This window comes from Corapipo altera, unplaced genomic scaffold (assembly GCF_003945725.1).
Source record: "Corapipo altera isolate COAL_440 unplaced genomic scaffold, ASM394572v1 51, whole genome shotgun sequence".
In the NCBI taxonomy this organism is placed as follows: domain Eukaryota; kingdom Metazoa; phylum Chordata; class Aves; order Passeriformes; family Pipridae; genus Corapipo; species Corapipo altera.
Window position 1 is genome coordinate 6,491,541 of NW_020884892.1, and position 20,905 is coordinate 6,512,445.

Here is a 20,905-nt window from a genome sequence, read left to right on the forward strand (position 1 = left end):
AAACTGCAAGGCGAAACTAGTTTTAGCCCCGATTCCAAAAAAGCTGGAAGTAATTTTAGAAACAGGAAACCATCAAGCAAGAGACAGCACCTGTAGATTAAAACCTCTTCCTTTGTCAGGCTTTGACACATTTGACTCACAAACCCATAAAGTCAAGACTCCCTTAAAAAGCTTCATTGTCAAATTTATTTTATAGCTTTGAGGTTATTTTTTTTCCCTTAAACCAATAAATACTTGCAATTCCTTTATTTGCTGCCAGCTGGGGAGAGAGTTAAAAATCTTCTACAAACCTGCAATTTCAGTGCTTGTCTGTGCTGGGCACTAAAAAATTCCACTGCGGTGAGAGTGAGAGGGGTTAGTCATGACAAGAACATCCCTGCAATGTGCCAGGGCTGCTTTTCACTGTCATTCAACCATCCTTAATACCGACTTAACCCATCAATGATTTTTATAATCAGTTATGTGCTTTTGAAACACACACCCACATACATAACCCTTACAAGCAGCCAAATTGAAGCATTTTATATTTTTTTATTATTATTATTATTAATAACATGCATCTGCCAACAGACCAACCCCCTAAAGGACATTTTGATTCTTTCACCCTAACTGAAAGAAAGCCTTTTCTACTTTACCAGTAAATATTTTAAATGCTGATGGGGTTCATCTTTCAATTAGCACCCAGGGATGCATCTGACAGCTCCCTCACCCAGATGCTCACGCTGACCAAGGGGAAAGACCTTAAACTACTTACTCTCCAAAGCCTCCCCACAACTGTGCAGGATGAGACCTGTTCCGAATAAAACCTGAGATGATTTTTTTTTTTCCCATGTAAGAAACAGCTGTAGATTTGCAACCAAAACATTGTTCTTGGCCAAGCTCAAAGTCTCGGGCCATCCCCAGGTACCCCAGGTCTGCCAGATGCCTGCAAAACTTTGTGTGACTAGCAAGTCACACTGCAAGGAGCAATTCAGAACACCAGATTCGGGGTACACCTACCAGGCCTTTTCTCCTTGCACAGACCCGTACAATTCGGAGAGCAAGCATCCTGGGGCTGCTCTGGGTTACCCAGGTCACAGCCAGGTCAGCTTTTGTTCGGTCCAAACAGGCGCCTCCAGAAGCACCAAAGGGACTGCAGCACCCGGGCAGAGCAATTGATTCTCCCATTTGCTCCTAGTTACTTACAAAAGATAAAGCTCATTCCATCGCAATGTGCTGCTAACAAAGGACCTTTTCACATCTTATAGAAACAAGTGGAGAACTGGTTTGCAAAGTCTTTATCAAACAGCTGGCCACAGGAAAAAACAAAACAAAACAAAACCAACTTTAAATATCAACGGTGTTTGCTTTAATTGTAGATTAAAAGCTCAAACTGCCAGTGATCCTTTTTTCTTAGGTGCTTTAGAAGTTAGGAGTTAGTAAAACACCAGGAATTTCGGTGATGGGAAAGCTGTGTTCTGTATTCATGAGAGAGAAAAACGGGTTAGACATCTTTCCTCTTCAACCGACAAAGTAGGGCTTAGTTAAGAAAGGAAAACTCTTATCTTGGAATGAAGAACTGGTTCCAGGGGATGCCTCTGCAGCAGAGCACAAAGCCCATGAAAGCAAGTGCAATGGTCTGACACTGCTGGGCTGAACCTCCAGGCAGCCCTGCTGGAGAAAGCTCTGCCTTAGCACATGACCATGGTGTACAGGGCTTGACCATAGACCATCCCCACCAACCTGGGATGATGCTGCTGTTCACCAAATCCCCAGGGTTAGTTCCAGCCTCTCACAGGCACAGCAAGCCTTTATGAGACTTTGCTTCTATTTTTATCGCCAATCTTTGTCTACCATCTCCATTTGGCCTATGAGTTGAGGTCAAATTCAAGAGTGAGGCAACTGATTTTGCTTCCCCCTGAACATGCTCTACTCACCAGGCCCCCCCCTCGCATTTCCTTCCTTTGATGCAAAATTGCGCTTACGAAGCAAGAAAATGAAACTTTTAATGGCTCACAAATGCTGAGGGGAATGCAGAATAAATCTACAAAGCATTTTCAGCCCTTTCCCTTTAGCACCTCCTCTTTGTATAGTAAAAATAAGTAAGTTAGGTACCAAGAGTTAATTTTTTGTCCACCCCATAGAAGGAGCGATCTGTTCACCAGCACACATAAGCATTTGACAAAACCAGCACAAGAGCCAAAAAGGATGATTTTCACAGCAAATTGATAACCACAGGGACAAAAATAGTGATCCAGTTCTGCTATCAAAGAAAATGGAAAAAACCTTGTCACCTTTAGAAAAATACCTAACTCATTGTAGATGACTAAAAATGCAAATTTGGCCGTTGTCACTACTGCTATTGAGTTGTCCACATCTATATTGAATAGGAATAGTTTTAACGTGGAGAGCTAAAGGCACCTCTAAACTACATTCTTCAGCAGAAATACTGTTAAATTAGGAAGATGAAAAATAGATTAAACATTTGTGTCATCTTCTTTGAAATGAGACAAGGAAGCCCAAGAAACTGATCCACACACAGCTGGTGCCAGCTGTGGGTTACAAACACAGCTGCCCAAGAGTCCAGGAGGATCCAGGAGGAGGAATAAGAAGTAACAAATCCATCTCTCTCCTCATACATAAGGCTAAGGTTGGGTATCAAAACCTTCAGAAGAAGCTGACATCACTGCTCCACACAAACCTACATCTCAAATTGGGTCTGACCCAACAAGGAAAAGACACCTACGGAGCATGGCACCAAGAACTTTGGAAGGTCTTACCTTTAGCAGACACTAGTAAGCCAAAAAAAAATGATTGAACTCCTAAAGATCAAGAAAGCAAACTGGCTAGTCAATGAGAAAACCATCTACATACCTGCTGGACAGGAGTGCTGCTGCACTGGAAAAGCTCTGGGAGAAGAAAAGATATCTTCCAGTTTGGTAAAGCAATGGCTCCATCTCGAGAAGATGACTGGGGAGGTATTCCACTAAGTGACTGGTACGCTATAATCCTCAGGACAGAGAGGCTTCCTTCCCAAATGACACAAGGTGACCCAGGAAAAAACAGGGTAAAAAGATGGTAAGAACTTGAAGATGCTTTTATCCACAACCAGCATTCTCCAGAGGGCTTCATGGGTCTGTATGTCCATGCATCCCATGATCCCAAAAATCCTTGAAAGTTACCAAAAGGATCGCACTGCCAGGCTGCTCCAAATGTTACTCCAGGCCAGTGGGATGCATGGGATTGGTACCTTCAGAGAGAGGAAAGGGACAGGCCATTACACAACAACTCTTATCACATTGGACGAGGCTTATTCCCATGCAAACTCATATATTTTGATTTATTTTTGCACAGAAGGAAGCTTTTTGGATTTTTTTCTTTTTTATTTTAATTTGTGTGATTTATTTAAATTAATGTCACAGTGAGTACAGGCATAACATGGGGCCACCACCTCCAGATGCCTCACAGGTGCCAGGTGATGTGAGAGGAGGACAACAAGCCAGTAACTGGAAAAAGTTCTCACCTAACCAAACTCTCTTCTTTTTTGTCAGATGAAAGCAGACAGTTTTCCTCCCCTATCCTTTTTTTTACCTCTTCTAAAGCTAATGAAGTATTTTCTCTACCAGCAAAGAGATGATGGAGAGGGTTGTAAGGCAGCAGATCCACAGGACCACCTACCTTCCTGACTTCAGAGGAAAATGTCTATCCCCCATCAGGAGAATCATACCATCAGGAATCTGCATCAAGGTCTGGCCCAATCCATCAGTGGGATCCTATCCCTGACACAGCTGAAACACTCAGCTATTGAGTACAACAACCCATTGTGACCTCCAACCAGGCAGAGCTATGCTTCCCACCTCTACCTTCAGAGAAAGTAAACACATCCCAGCAAAGTGGCTCAGAACAACCAGGGGATTAGTCATAAAGAATCAAGTACTTGATGTATATAAATGCATCATAATCTGGAGGGGTTTGGTTGTTTGTTTTTTCAGTTCTTTTAATCTGATCCTACTAATTGTACTGGGAATAGAGTTGCTGGGATTTTTGTTTGTTATTTTAAAATATGAAAAAACTGTCACATAAACACAGGCAAGTGCCAAGCCCGAAAATAATGCCCAGCAAGCATTGAAAGGAAACTCAAATAACTCTTTGCCCAACATTGCTTTCTAGTTCATCTGTACAAAAAATACAGCAGAGAGCAGCTGAGAGCCAAAAGGGGTTTTTTTTCACTTTGTTTTAGCTGCAGCAGCACAGGAAGGTGATAACATTGTGTAATGTAACCAAGCAAAGGAGTAATGAAAGTGCAAGCAAATAGATCAAATAGCACAGGGTTAAGGAAAAGGTGTGATAATCATTTGTTTTGCTAATTGTGTCAATAAAGTCCTATCTATCCTCAAACAGCGGAAGCATCATCAGATATTGAAAAGGAAAAAAATCAAGTGAATAATTAAATCTACAAAAACGCATCATTTTTTCCCCAGATGTTCTCTTTTAAGGGTTGATTAGGAGAATCGTGTTTATTTTAAATAAAATTCCACTGACTTTGATTATGTTTAAATCACCTCAAGTACAAAACCTACTTTGAATCAAAAATTCTTCCTCCCTTGGGAAAACAATCAAAATTGCTTTCTCTGCAGGAAAGATGCAGCCCTGCCACAACCCAACTAACCTAGTTTGTGGTGCCACCAACGGGGCAACACCATGACCGATGAAAATCTTGTGTCTTCGTAATGTGTTTTTGTTGTTACAAAACCCAGCATGCAAGTCAGTACAAGGCAACTGGAAGTCTGCAGACAGGCTCACAGATGGAGTTGCAGCTGAAGTCTGCCAATTCACAGAAAAAGGAATCCGAATTTTGTTGTTCTTCCTTCTAGTGTTTTTCCAGTGATGGGGAAAGTTGGAAAATGAAATATTCCCTAATGTCCCCCCGGGTAAAAGAACCAAAGCTGAAGAAGGTCTGACCCAAATCCCTGAGCTGATGAAAACATTTTGGAAAAGGATTTGAATCTCTCAAAATAGCTCCCATCCCACTAATTACACAGCCAACCTCAGCCACTCTGATAACTTTATGACATTCAAAATGCCCATAAAACCTATTTCTCTATGGCAAGAACACGTGCCTCAAATTCTTGAGCTGTTTTCTCCATAAACCAGTTACTTCTAAACTATGACCACGCGAAGAGAGATGAATCCCTGTCACCAGAGAAATGAGTCTTGCCCCACTGACCCAGCCCCTCGTCATGCTGTGCCTGGAGCAGCAGGAGGGCTTTTTGTCCCAGCTCCACCACAAATGTGTCAATATGTACTTTGCTCACTTCTCCTGGGAGACCAGCCCAGCAGTCCTCACTGTCCAACAAGCGAAAACGTCATTTCTTTGTTTTCTTTCTTTAATATCTTTAATACCCCCCTCTTGCATACATGGCACCACTTACATCACTCCCATCATCTGCCTTTAAGCCCAGCTGGACAGCAGCAGGAGTCAAGGGCTATGGAAGAGCTCAGTGACCAGCATCTTGCACGTTATGCTTTTACAGTCTTAATTCTACAGCCAGGCTTTTCTAGTCAGATTGTAACAGATAAACTAATGGCAGATAATTAATGTTCATTATAAGTATCTTCCTTCATAGTGTGGAGGATCCTCAGCACCTTCTGCCCCTGGATGTAAGGAGAAGATACTGCCATATTGCTTCCCAGTTCAAGGTGCAAATGAAATTCAAAATCTTGTGCCCAGCACATGCCTAAAAAGACAAGTTTTCAGTTCTCTGGGCTCTACTTTTAAAAGGCACCAAATTGTTAAGACTAAGCACATTGCCTTCTGGGAAGATCCCAACTTCATCTCCAGCTCACTCCACTTCAGGCTCTCAGCAGCCTTCTGCTTCCCCCTCAGACTGGAGGATCTTCCTTGCAGACTGTCCATGAGTATTACCTAACACCAACAGTTTAGGTTTTACCCTAAATAACTTACTTAAGGTCATGCAGTACGTTGGCAGCAAAGCCATGAAGAACATCCAGATTTTGCAAGTCATGGGCCAGCACTTGGAAAACACATCCATCTTCCCCATCCCTGGCCAAGAAATTACTGCATTACTTGTACACAACAAGGGTTGAATCATTTGCACAAAGCAACACCACGAGCTGAGCACGTGTCCAGCTCTGAGCAAACAAGGCATCACCCTCAACCCGGAGAGCAGCAACCTGAGCCCATGGCTCCTCTCCAAGGGCAGCAAGAACCTGTCAACATCAGCTGTAGGAAACCAGTAATGAGCAAAGTGTGCCCTGTAACAGAGAGACCCCCAAATAATTAATAGAAGCATGAAAAGAGTTAAAAGACTTGCTCCTAATTAGTTAAAAAATACGGGAGGAAGAGAGAAGAATAAGAGTCCCACCTGCTAAAATTTTGACCATGAAAGAGTCCCAAGTGCAATGGTTCATTTTTAAAAAACAAAGGATGTTTTCTGTGCCTGTGTTTTCTTATTTTAAGGAAAGGGCTGTTTTTTCACTTCAGCATGTTCATTACAACCCAGCCATGTGATTTAAGTGCAGTAAGGGACCTGTTAAACCTCATGATCGTTGTACTAAGCTCCAGCAGTGACTTTATTATGGGCAAGAATGAAACCAGGGGCATTCACTTCTGCTGCTCCTGCCCCCAGGCACTTTGGGCAGTGTGTGCTCAGTTCCCGGACACCAAATTTCCCTCTTAAGCACAAGGTGAACATCCCCAAATGTCTTGGCTACATCCTCATGCATAAGAACATCTCTAGGTGCAGAGACTGCTTATCAAAGTCAATGCTACCCAGTAGAGGAAAATTTAAAAAAAAGAAAAAAAGGAAACGATTCAACTTTTCTGGTTGTTTTCATAAATCCCCCAGCTCATTTTAAGCAAACAGTTGCAGCTGTATTTGCTGAAAGGCAGCAGTTTGCTACAGTGGGTATCTCAGCTACCACAGCAGAATATATTCCAAGAGAAATCTCTTGGTTTAGTGAGTCAAAGCAGGCTCAGCACCAGTGCTGGTAGAAGGAAAAGGGCAGGACCAAGCCCAGACTGTCCCTTGCAATAACATCCAGATGGTGAATCAGCTCAAGCCACCTCCAAAACCTCTCCTTGGCTCTCTGTTCTTAGGCATGAAATTTTAAAAGAGCTATAGACTGAACCTCACATGGCAGTTGAGAGTGGCAAAATCGGGGGGGTTGGGTTAACAGGATCTGTGTTTTGTAGTAGTGAGGAAACATGAACTTGTTTCCTTTATGGAATTATGGAAGGACATTGGTTAACAGGCTCTTCTACTACGTGCCTATAATGTTTACATCCTTATAACAGAAATAAACAAAACCCTAAACTGATATTATTTCTACCCCCACACAAATTAAAAAAAAAAAAAATGTAAAGGCTGCTGCTCCTTTTTCTTCTCACTCAGCAACACCAAGTTCTTGGAGTAACCTGGCTGCTTTTGAGGGTTTCACAAGCTTGGCCAACATCCCAGGCAGTCTCTAGGGATGAGGGGTTTGTTCTCAAATCAGAAAAAAGGAGGCATGGCCAGGACATTATTAATAAGGGGAGGGTACTTCACGGATGCTCCACCAGCCTGTGACCAGGCAAAGACACGAGCGTTTTAGGAAAACAAGATGAAGGCCAGAACAATTCATCTTGCCTCACCCTACTATTTTTCATTCTAAAAATCAATTCCTTCCTGGGAACTCCATCCAAAAGGAAAGGGCTGGAAAAAGACAAGCACAGAAGGACTGCCCGGTAGATTGAGAACTCCAACCTACACTCCCCCCAAAAGTACAATATAAAAATGCTCCCAAGAACTCTTGTAATAGTTTCCCAAATAAAGTGTACATTTTAAAATGTAAGTCTAGCTATTCCATTGAAAATAACATCACATAAACTCATCCCCCTCACATCCATCCGGGACTCTTCACCCACACTCATATGGGTCTGCCAACCACTCTGAACCACCAACACCCAAGCGACCAAGGGGCTGTATATTTACAGTTCAAGTTCTCACACAAAATGCAGGTCATGACCATGCTACTTTGACTTCACAGAACTACTCCAAATAAGGATCACAAGATGGGAAGCTACGATTTGAAGGACTGCTGAGATGCCTTACAACTATGCCCATTCTTTTAAATAGTTTTGAAGACAAAAAGCAAAATCTTAAGCAAATGTTACACAATCTGACATTTTAAGCACCTAATGTCACCTTGGAACATTATCGAAGTAAAATGTAATAACCTTATTTTCCACCTGCACCAGCTGACACAGATATACTAAGAGAAAAAAACTTGAAAACATTCCCTAAGGAGGAGGGGAAGAGACACTCTCCTGATAAATGGCAGACTGTTACGTAGAAAAGACCAGAGGAACAAACTGTACGATAAATATTAACTACAGCCTTTTTATAGTATTCAAGACAGGAATGTTTCCCAACTTGGTAGGTGATAGTACAAAGAAAAATCATTTTATTTCATGCTATCGAAATCACCTCTGAGATGGAAGACAGCATTCCACACATCCTCCTCTTTCCAAAAGATGCTTTACAATTAATTCAAGAGTGTCATTCTCAAGAGATACCGGGTTGCCTCACCTGGAAAAATTGAAGGGTCACAGAAAAACAAAGTCTATCAAGAATGACCACTTCAGCCCCAAACCACTTTCAGCTCAAACAATGGCTATGCTCCTTTTGAGATGCAATCAGGCTCCTTAGGTAGGAGAAACATCCACCTGATCACTCAGAGATGCTCCAAGAGTGTGGGATACTCAATAACTGACTTGTTCAAAGAAGACCAGTCTCATCTCAGTTCCCAAACACTGCTTGCATGGGATGCACATGAGGGGAAAATCAGACTTACAGATCCAGTGAAGTGGATGCAGTAATGCAAAGAACAAGCACTTCATGCCTCCTGCTCTCCAAGGACTGTTGATTCTGGCTTCAAAGCTGTTTCACAGAAATGTTGGTCCCCAGACTAAGCTTGCAGAGATCTGTTGTGCCCCTACAAGTGCAGGAGGGAATGGATTTTGGCTTTTTGTTTGCTTGCTTGCTTGCTTTTTCAAAATAGGCTTTCCATTCTATCAACAATCTCTATTATCAACTTCACCTACCAAAAGAAAAGTCAAGATCTGTGCATCAAAATGAAAGGCAGGTTCCCACACCTGGGTGAAGGAAGGGCCCTTCCATCCCACTGTTCACGCCCATGTGGGTACCATTTCACCTCCCATGCTGCCAGAAGGCTCACACAAGAGCCTCCTTCTTTTCTCTGGTCCTCTGTGCAGGGATGTGGCAGTAAGGAAACTGACAGCTCTCCCACCATCCCGTGACTAACTCCAAAGACCTGCAGGAGCTCTCACAGGTATGACATGGAGTTGCTGCTCCATGCCAATATGCAGCCCAGTGCCAGGCTCCCTCACTGGATACTGCTGCGATTCACAGGGAAGTGGGAAACTTTGCTGCTAACTCGCTTCATGCCTTGGCCAAATTGACCTGCAGCTCCCCACCCCTGGCTTGGTCACCACGAACCATCTCAGCTTCCCAGAGCAGAGCCCAGTCTGAAGCCCGCAGACACTTTTTGCAACATTTATTTATAATTTTTAGTCTACAGCATTAGTTACTAGCTTACAATAAAAGGAAAGAAAAATCACTACACCAGCTGCAAAAATAATCCTCTTGCTCATTACAGTTTCACTTCTTTATCTTAGACCTGTTCTTTAAGCCTACAGGATCTAGGCTGTCACCATGCAGGCTAAAAACATGCTTTGTAGTCAAATAAATGCTGAAATTCTTATAAGACTACATCACTCCAGGAGCAAAGGCGTTGTGCTAAAATTATAAAAATGGCTAACAGAGAGATTAATTGGGTGCTATTAAAAAGAAAAAAAAAAAAACAAACTCAAAACAAACAAAAAAAAGGAACCCAAATCACAGAACATAAGACATCAGCCTCTTACTTTTCAAAGATAAAATCAACCAACTCCAGGCATCTCCTTTGCAGTTGACATTTGCTTTCATCAACCCACCACCACCACAGCCTCCCTCTATTAAAATGGATTTGCTCTTCTCCCTGTTAATCCATCCATGCTGCCCCTGCTTCAGATCCAAAAAGATAGAGCTGGGATGACTGGGTTAGTCCTCTGAAGGCACCAGTGGGACAAAAACTCAGCCGACGGCCCCAGTGCTGGTGAAGTTTGATCACTGCAGCACTGGATCAACACAGCTCCAGCCAAATTGATTTGCTGGCCCAGTGAGGTCAAAAGCAGACATTCCTGAGTCCATTGCTCCTCTCTGGGTTCCTCTGGACCTCAGCTCCTCAACCCAAAGGAAACCACACACTGCTCTAGCTGGGAGCATTCATCGTGGGTAAAGCAAATCAGCCAAGAAGCAGCGAGGGGGTAAGGGTCAAGAAGGGAAAACACATTTTTTAATGACCATAAATCACCCCTTGCAGGACTGACACATTTCCAGCTTAATATCTGGCTCCTTTAAAACCTGAATCCTTGGTGGCTGCCTCCTCATGCAAGAATCAGACAGAAGCCCAGTGGTAATGACTTTCCCTGTGCACTGTCACACTTGGCTTGAGGTCCAAGTATCCCCGCAGAGCCCAGGAGAAGCCCCACGTGTTCCAGGTCTGGTACAAGGCTCCGCAAAGGCAACTAAGGTGAAGATTTCAAAACAGCGCTGGGAATAGCAGCAGAGAAACATTTTGGCAGATTAGGCTCTGTTTTCCTATTACTTTTTTTAAAGCTCCTACTTGTTAAGGGCACATGTTCAATATTCTGTAAATAATAATAACACAATGTGTGTTTGCCATTAAACCAAAGCCCATGGAATAATCTTAACTCATTTCAGCTGTCCAATCCAAATAAATGCTTGCCCTGATATTACAGGCAGCTTTAATAGGCAGCTTAGTGAAGTCACTTGGGCACAAGCTCAGGACCTTCTTGAGGTGAAAGAAAATACTATTATTAGAAAAGATTTTGTAACAGTGTAGGACTAGGCTTCATCCAAACATAGATATTGCATTGGTTTAACTAAATTACCATGGAAAGGTTTTATTTATTGCATCATACACTTACACTATAAAGTTACAGTCCAGGACTCATTTTTCCACTGATATTCAAGAGCAAATCCTTTTTCTGCTGATGCAAAGATTCCCATCAAGTACTGCACTCCAGCTCTACCTGCCTCATCCCATGTGTTTGTGAAGGGATGTTTTGCTCAGTCTCTCACTCACAGAGTACTCCCTACCATGAACCAGTTTTAATTCTCCTGAACAAAACCAATTCAGTCCTACCAAGTCTATGTTCCCATCACTCTGCTTTCACCTCCATCCTTAGTGATTATTGTTGCAGCCACATCAAGGGAAAAAAAAAATAAACCAGAAATACAGAAAACAACTCCCCTGAAAACACGCCTGGCTCCTGTATAACCCTCTCCATGTTTGCAAAATAAACATACAGCCCAGCAGTGACAGTGAGCTGCAGGGGATCAGCTGTTTGCTCCTCACGCCTGAAGCTGCTTCCCATCAACCTTGCACCTCCAACACACAGGGCAGCAGTCAGGGTCCAGCTTAGTTGTGTGGATGGATAACCTCCTCAGTTGGCATGCTCATTATTTTGATGCCTGAATGTGCTCACAAAATCAATTAACTTTCCTGTAACCCAAAGAGAAGATTTCTAAATTTTTATTCCAAGACTATGTATTGCACCTCTTTTCACTCATTTATTTTCACCAATATTTTTATTTTAATCATGTCCAGGCTCTTAAATGCTTAATGATCTGTTTTTCTGAAGAGTGTATATGCTGTGAGAAAAATAAGGGGGGGAAAAAAGGGAATGTTTTATCATTACATTAGCATCTAAAGGAATTCCTAGGCACATACCACTTGCTGCATGTGAATGCAGTTAAACAGTATATTTACATACAAGGCCTGTGAGTTTCAGAACTTATAGTCACAGAATCACAGAACGGTTTAGGATGGAAGGGACCTTTAAAGGACATCTCGTCCAACCTCCATTCAATAAGCAGGTATTTCTTCAATGCCATCAGGTTGCTCAGAGCCCCATCCACCAATGTTTCCAGTCCAAAAGGTCCCTTCTCTTTTTCAGGGATGATGCTGCCCTGTAGGGTGCAGGGTTCACTCTACCCACACATCTCACGGTTCAGCATTACTTTCCTCTCAGCTCTTTGTCACAGCCTTGCTGCTGGAAGCACTGCTGGAAGCAGTGCCCCTCCTCTGTGCCAAGGCAGCGACGCAGGTGAGTACTCTTCGACTGGATCGAATAAAAAAAGGGGAAAAAAATATCTAGGGTAGGATGAAGCTGTTTAAACATCAACTTGAGCTCACTGGATAGAGAAGGAAGACCTGGAGCCTGTACAGTTGCTCCTGCAGCACTGACCATCCAGCAATTCCATGGCTCCATGGTCCAAAACTCAGCTAAAGCCTCCACATGGGACCTCTTAGCAGAAGGAAGGCCAACTGGTATGTCTACCAAACCCAGCCATGAAGTCAGGGATGTACCTTACCTACTGTGGAAATACATAACACCAACAGCAGATCCATCTGTCACCATCCACCTGTCACTGCACCTGATGAGAAGCTGCTCCCTGTGCTCTGAGCTTCACACCTCTCCTTCCCAAGAGCTGGTGAAGGAGAACAGACTTTCTTAAGTATCTGGCTTACCCTTTTCAGAAGCAAACAGTCCCACTTCTGCCTCTTTACTAACTTCAATGGAGACAGGATTTCTCTCTCATGGTCATCATCTGCTCCAGGGACAGAACATCTGTTTTCATGCCTATCTTTTAGCATAAAGAATGGAGAGAGATTATTGCAGGTGATATTCTTTCCTTAAGTGAAGCAAGGTTAGCCCCAATCTGTAAGTCCTCAAGGCTATTGGGCTGAAATAACTTCTTTCTGAAGACTGTTCATTAAGACACCCTTTTGCCAATCTGCTTCCTAGGCTGAACTCAATTCTCCTGAGCAGATGATGCTGGAGCAGAAATCAGTGTCCTTTCCAGACCTCTTTCTTCATTTACTTAAGAAAGGAAATGCAGAACTGGTATCCATGGTAGATAGCCAGACTGGGATATATTTGGTAAAGGAGCTCCCAAGGTTAAAGAAGAAGAAAAGGAGGAAGGAGAGGACTCTGAAATACTTCAAGAATATCATAGGAAACACATGAAGAATATCATTGGAAGTGGCATAGTAACAACTGAACTTCATGATTCAGGACTAAACCCCAGCAACAATAATTAAAATAAAATATTATAGAAGATTAAATTAAATAACTTTTTTTCTCAAGAGGATGACACCTCCTGCCCTCCTCTGACCCATCTGATGCTGGTTATTAGGGAGTCAGGCTATCAGATTGGACACGTTTATGGCTGATGCAACCCTGATGTAACACTGCAGTCAGTGTTCAGCGCTGCTCCTGCAGCTGACACGGTGCTCACGGTCCCAGCAGCTGCTGTGATGCAGCAAGGCAATAAAAAGCCGAGGACTCAGCCTGGAAACTGGCAGCCAACCTGCACCAGCAGTGTGCCGGCATCACCTTTCACCTGCATCTGCTGAGCCACTTTCCCAACAAAACATTATCTTGGAAAAACAAGAGCTGTCATGGCTGGTCACTCCAACAGCTCCCGGGATCAGAGTTATGTCCTTCTAGGACACAGTAAGCTAAGGGCAGGAGAGGGGGACCCCACGCCGAAAGCCATCCTCAGTGATAGGGGCGTAAGAGCAGGCTTTCCAGGAAAAGGGAGCCTCTTCCCATCCCTGGTGGCTCCTGAAGTGCTCAGCCCCATCCACCCTTCCAGAGGCTGGGCCCATGCCAAGGGGCAAGGAAAAGCCCAGCAGTTTCAGGCAGAGGACTGATGCTCCCTTCCCAAAAAGGGACACCAGAGTACAGCACCAGAATGTTGAAAAGCCCCAATGGCTGTTTCAGCTCCAATTCCCTGGCTCTCCAGCCTGGCAGCAAAGCACAACAGACTCAGGACCTGAGAGCCAGCAACAGAAATCTGGGAAATTCAGAGAGAAAACATCAGAAATCATCAGCCCCAGAGGCATGTGCCAGAAGCCACCACCAAGGGGATGTTTAGAGCCACATCTGATATTGGTTCCATCAAAGTACTCTCACTGGCTCCCATGCTGGATCGGGCTGTGCATGTCTGGTCATATCCAGGCTTCATTCTCTTTCATATCCTTCACAGGGCCCAGCTGTCTCTGGCTGATGTGCTCACTATATCTCTGCAATCGAGCACGATGGAATTCCGAGCTATCAGAAGTGCTGCAGTGAGCAACTGAGATGTCAGAAAACCCAAGAAGAAATTATTCCAGCTGTTTACTTGCTACACTTTTGGTCTGCCTATCTGGGTTCACATTAATGGCAATTTTTTTTATTTACTTATTTTCCTTTCTATCATTTAAAAGTCCTTCTATGCCCCTTTAAAGTCATCCACATGCTGTCACTATATATACAGCACCATATCAAAACAATGTTACAAGACTCTCAATTATACAAAAAGCACCAAAACTACTTTTCCCCCAATGCATAAACTCTATATCAAAGAAAAAGAGTCTTATACAATACAGAAACAGGGCTGCAACTGCCAGACCAGCAGAAGAATCAGGACTCCTTAGGAACATGCTTTTGGGAAGAAAGTGGAAAGATCCTTGTAAATATTACCATTTTTTTCCTACCTTATAAGCAGTACGGATTAACAAAGCCAATAAAAATGACCTAGAAACCTAAACTGGAGTTGCCCTGGCCTTGATTTTCATCTTGAAACAACCTGGCCCAAGTTTAAGAATAATTTTTAATGTTTATTTTTAGAACACATTACCTTCAAATCTCCAGACCCGTGTTAGATACTTTTTCCATTTTTTTCCATGAGGCTGAAAACACGACCTGTGAAGTCTGGCCTGTGAAGTTTATCATGAGAGACTTGTCCATCGTCGCTATCTCAGTAAGTACTTTTCCAAGGAAAGAGTGTTTGTTTCATAGCAGATGTGGGCTTTCCCACCACCTACCACCAGGAAATGCATCATGTCGATATCCAGACCTGCCAAAGCCAGCCTGCTCTTTCCACAGTTACACCAAAGTTCTGGCCTTGAGTTAACAAAGCCCAGTTTAGCTGCTAACTGTTACTCTTACAAACCAAACCTATGTAGGAACTCACTCCCCTCAGGGCTACATTTTCTCACAGCTGCCAACCTTGGTTCACCTGGGTACTCAAGCTGGATGTAAACAGCTTATTGCAAGCAAGAGCTAAGTATGTCCACCAACTCTGAGCACATTTTAACTTTATTTAAGGAGGTCTAACCACTCTCAGCCACATTTGGAAACATGCACAGCTGACACATATTTCCCCATGCAGTTCATGTACCAGCACCACCATTAGTCAGGACGCAAAACCAAGGGAAATTCCTGATTTTCCTTGAACTGAAACAGTTCCATTGGTAGAGATCTGCATCAATGCACCCATGCCTATATGAGGACATCCTCTCTTCCTGTCTTCTCATGAATGCTCACCACAGTGTAAATCCATTGAAGACCACACATGGGACTGGGAAGGATGGTAGGATTCTGTTCTCTTCTGATCCTAACACAGCATAACAAAGTGGCACAAATAGCCCCATTTGTGGGACACTGGGAGATGAAAGACCTTGTGATCCTCAACTGCTTTAACATCACCACTTCCTGCCACTCTCCTTCTCCGTGTGACCCCAAAAAGGGACCTCTGTGAAATTGTCTCCTAAATCCAAGCCCTCAAGCATCCCCATGGACGCACACAACCTAGAAGCCTGCAATAGTTTATTGTGTATTATTTTAAGCGGTTCCATTGCACTCATGTAGTCCTTTTCATTAGGATGGCCTCAGGCATGCTAGGCATAATATCTAAAGATCACAGCTCTGCATATCTAAAGGGACCAGGAATAACTCTGAAGAATGCAAACCCTCCAGAGACCATGTGACGAGCTTCCCAGTGAAAGGGATGTATTTTAAACGACACAAGAATCACCAGAGGGGATCAAACCTAACCACCACTCTTACTCAGCAGCCAGCTCTCAGATGTTCTGGACAGTAGACTCATGCAGCTGGTAGGTGTGAGAGGATGCTCCTGCTGGCACTCACCACCAGCATGCACAAACTACTTGCTGCATTCTCCAGCTTAATTAAATCAACAGTTTAAACTAATAACTCAGCTACGACTGGCAGCAGCTGAGAAGCTGACACGGTTCCCCTTCTTCCAGCTGTGGCAATCACATCAACCTCCAGGATGTAGAGCAGGCAGCTGACAGAGATGACAGTATCTACCACAAGGGTTGCATCACTGGGAGCCACCTGCCACAACCCCAGAGGTCCACTGTACCACAGGGTCACTGCTTAAACCAACCACCTACATCCATGTATATACCGAGTGGGTTTTTTTTCTCAGCTATCTTTCTTCTTGTGCTTTTGCTCCACTACACCTTTTTGAATCTCACTTGAGAATAACTTCATGCCTGGCAGTAAAAGAGGGTGCTGACTCCCTAACCCGGGTGAGTCAAAGCGAGGACAGCTCAGGTATTTGGTACTCACCACTGTCCACTTCACTCCTCCTCCCACAGCAGAGCACACAGCACCAACAGCAACCCATTTCGGGCAGCTTTAAAGTGTTGGGTTACAAGGTATGACAATGCTTGAGCTGCTTCATGTGGTGGTCTCCAACCCCTGGTGTCCTCAGACAAACTCCTGGAGAAGTGACGTCGACTGCAAGCGCTTCAGCCATGCTGGCTGAACCTCCTGCAAGTCAAAGCCATGTGTGATATGTCACTGTGGTTATGTGGCATCCTGACTTCAACTCTGCAGCCTGGTAGCTCAGCTACTGGCTCTACAGCAATGAATTCCCATGAGCATCTTGTACCAAAACCACTTCATAAAGGCAGAGCCACCCAGTGCACTGGGAATCACAGAATGGCTTTGGTTGGGAAGCAGCAGTGAGAATGGGTCCTGCACTCCAGCAAACAGGGATATGACTGGATTCAGGGCAAGGCACCATGTCTTGAGAATGGTCCTTCCCACCTCCAAGACCGAGAAATAGTAAAAGCTGGATGAGAAAATGAGGGGAAAAATAAAACAAACACCCACAACATCACATCATGGTTCATTCATTGTTTCAAACAGCTGCAGCAGAAATTCTGCTCTTTTTTTTTTTTCCTGGTTTTTTTTTTCCCCCTTTCCTTCTACACACATGAAATGAAGCATGGAAGCAAGGGCCCTGTCAGCCATCTGCTCTGCACCAACGGTTCAATCCTAAGGGCCAGCCAGGGTGATGGAATTCAAACTACAGTCACCACAAGTACAACTGGACAGATAAACCTCTCACAGAGATAAACCCCTGATTTACAGCAAAGTAATGCCTACTGCAAACTGCACTGCTGCAAAAAGCTTCTCAGGGGCTTTTTCTGACTTCTGTGCACGAGCAGCTGGAGCTGCAATAAACCCACAGTGCTGAGGAGGACCCCTTGAAAGACAGGTGAACCATGACACTGCTTAAAAGCTTTGGTGTTCCACTCCAGCCCCTATGACCTCCATTTAAGAAGATAAAAATAGTTTAAACAGAGAACTGAAGCATCCAAAGTCTGCCGAAAACTGGAAGTAGAAATTTCATCTTAGCAACAGAAAGTCAATTATGGACAAAACCGTCACAGAATTACGACTGTATCTTCTTAGTCATCACTGACACAATTATAAACAAAAATAAATAAGCCATTATATTACACATACTTTTTAAAACCTATCTTGGGTTTTTATACCCTGTATTGTTCCTCTTGAAGACAAACTTTTTAACAGGGCCTGTTGTGATAGCACAAGGGGCAATGGTTTTAACCCAAAAGCCATAAGATTTAGATAAGCTATAAGGAAGAAGGTTTTTTTAACGAGCATGCTAAACACTGGAACAGGTTTCCCAGAGCATGTTGAAGCACTGGAAAAGGTTGCCCAGATAAGTTGTGGATACCCCACCCCTGGAAACATTCAAGGTCAGGCTGGGGGTGGGGGAGTCTCAGCAACATGATCGAGTTGAAGATGATTCTCCTCATCTACTGTCCCTGCTACCCCTGTAGGAGAGTTGGACTTGATGACCTTTAAAGGTCCCTTCCAGCCCAAACCTAGGATTTTATGACATTGCCAAACAAGCCTGGTAAACAAGACACAATCATGAAAAATAAACAGTATTTGTTGTTGGTCCTTCTAAGTACTCCACTTTTTCACTGTGTCACAAAGCTTGGGCCTTAGTGCCAAAACTGAGTGAAGGTTAGTTTTAGCTAAGGTTGGTCCCACCAGAAATTTCACCTCCCTGTGCAGGTGAGTGCAGGTGAACTGGGGACATCAGCACAGCAGGGTTTCAAGGGCAATGAGGCTCTGGGGATGACCAGAGAGCAAAGTATTTCTGGCACACCTACAGATGTCAAGCTGCACCAGTAATAGCAAGATACCTTGCCTCTGAGATGCTACATCCCACCTGGGAACTTACATTCAAAAGGGATGTGCTTGAACAGAGCTTGACAGAGGATCAAGCTGCCAGAAGCAGGAGGAGAACGACAAACCCCTCTTAGATGAGAAGACAGAGTGAGCTGCTTGTGTTGGACCTGCACGGCTCAGAGGGTGTGAGACTGCTGTCTGCATTGTGGAAGGAGTGATTTAAGCTAAAGGACAACACTGGCATAAGAATAAATGAGCATTAGCTAGCTATGAACAACTTCAGGCTGCAGCAAGAAGGTCCCTGGCCATGCCCAGCTCTGGATGCCTTCCAGCAGTCACAGGGTAGGCAGCCCAATCAGTCTTAAGATGTAGTTTGATCAATTTATTAATGAGATTACACGCCTTGACCACTCAAGAGAGTAAGGAAGAAACCTTTGTGATCTCAGTAGCATTATACACCCTTGTGCTCCTCCTCTCACTAGCAAGTATTTCTGAATTGGCTGCTGCTTGTCCTCTACCACCTAGATGCCACAACTCTTAAAACCATCCTCTCTGATACGAACTGGATTAATTGGATGTGTAACAGGACACTCCGAAAACACAGAGGTTTGAAAGCCTACTTCAGAGAAAAGAAGTATTATTTAGTCCATTTTACAGGTGCATCACCAAGGACAGGAAGAATATGCCATGCCACAGAAAACCAATTCTCAGCATTGTATCACCAACGTAAATTACACATCAAGCCTCAACTACCAGCAAGGACAAAACTATGCCACAACAGAGAGTGCCATGTATCGTAGGGATTACTCCATTCCTCCAAAGACAAGAACTCCCAAAGCTTTCCACTGATTTTTGTTACTTTTGGTCAGCACAAGCAAGGCTTCATCACCCTTGTCCACTACTGAAAGCCCTTCACGTGCATGCTACAATAAATCTGATATCTTCTCTATCTGAGTATGCTGTAAGAGAGGAGTTGTCCCTAACACTTCCCAGTACATCTCCACCCCACTGCCCAGCAGCCCCTCTGCTACAGCAAACACTCTGATTTCTTATCCCCAAATGCTTCCATCACTAGTTTGATTTCTCTTTGGAGATTACTGCTCAGTGTTCTTCTAAGCCATTTGTTTTCAAAGGTACTCAGATACTTTGCCTGTACCTTTGATAGGTTTCCAGCTTTCAGATCCGTATATTTAGATAAAAATTACTTTCAAGTCCAAGATTCATAGCCCAGCCTTTCAGCTGTAGCTTTTCAAAGACCAAATCTCAGTTAAGTCACTAAATGCGGCTGCTGCCTTGCCAACACGTGACACCATTTCCTCTTGGACATCCCCAGTGGCTCTGATACAACTACCAGGATACACAAATGGATTCATTTCTTGTATTCCACTGCCTTCTAACGTAAGTTTAACTTGGGAGCCGCGATGATTTTCATGAGACCAGTGGGTTTGTATCAGCCAGGACACCCCCAGCTCCCTGTGAGGTGAGGAGGTCCCTGCTGCACATCTGCTGGGAGGTCCCATAGGCTCCACAGAGAACTTGGGATCCCAGGTTTACCTTCAAACAGCCAAGCAAACAGGAAAGCCCGTCTGTACACAGGCACAGCTGTAGCATGGACTTTACCTAAGCTGAAATACATCTCATTGACACTGAGGACACAGGGGAAAACCTGAGCACAGGTTTTCCAGTCTGCATGAAGCTTAGGGGCAACCCAGTGGGGACAAATCCCAAGCCACCCCAGCACAATAAACCATAGGGTGCATCCTCTAAAACGCTCTAGCTGCAGTTGGTCAGGAATAACCAGGAGGTTTGCAGATTAAGGTAGCACCCAAGTTTACTATGGAACATAATGAGCCTGAGTTTAGACAGGTCTTGAAGTTTGATTATCCCAGGTTCTGGTGGTCCAATCTCTTGGGGAAGCTCCACCTTCAACAAAGCCTCATCTAGCACGAAGCCTCCCCACCCTCCAAGACAAGAAACTACAGCCAGCGACAGCTCCGAACTGTTCAGGATTACTTAATGTTTGGGTAACCATTTGCAAGCAAGGAGCCCTGTAAAAGCACAGGGAATTATGCAAATATAAGACAAAGAGTAAACACTGGCATCTTATAGAGTTTTGCCCTCATTCTATCAAAGCCTGGCAGGGGTGATGTGTTTCCCCCTCCAGTAAAGCTGTTGGGATTGTGTCAGCTGCTTTAACACACTTGTCTTTGGCCTCTTCTACATGCCAGGAGTGCATGAATTTAATTAGTATCTCCATTTTATTTAGATTTCATATAATGAGTGGGGATGTTTGCAAAGGGAATCCACTTCTCATTTCAGACCCTTGAGCAGGCTCAGTTGGATGGATATTTATTTAAAACATTATCACCTTGTCGTAAAACAAGTATTTTAATGTTGCTCAAAAAATCACCAGCAAAGCATCACCCTCGCTGCCTGCTCATATGGCAGGAGTTGCTGCCATCACAG

General features: G+C 43.8%; 1 long non-coding RNA gene across 4 annotated transcripts in view; it reads right to left on the bottom strand.

Annotated features, from left to right (window-relative positions):
• Positions 1 to 20,905, bottom strand: part of LOC113948164 — a 136,911-nt gene that overhangs the window by 95,003 nt on the left and 21,003 nt on the right. For 3 of the 4 annotated variants that reach the window (XR_003528024.1, XR_003528022.1, XR_003528025.1), the window contains exon 2: positions 2,854 to 3,229. This is a non-coding gene — a long non-coding RNA (uncharacterized LOC113948164). Of the gene's footprint in view, positions 1 to 2,853; positions 3,230 to 16,555; positions 16,742 to 20,905 lie in introns of those variants that run through there. The other variant, XR_003528023.1, reaches the window with a different exon arrangement.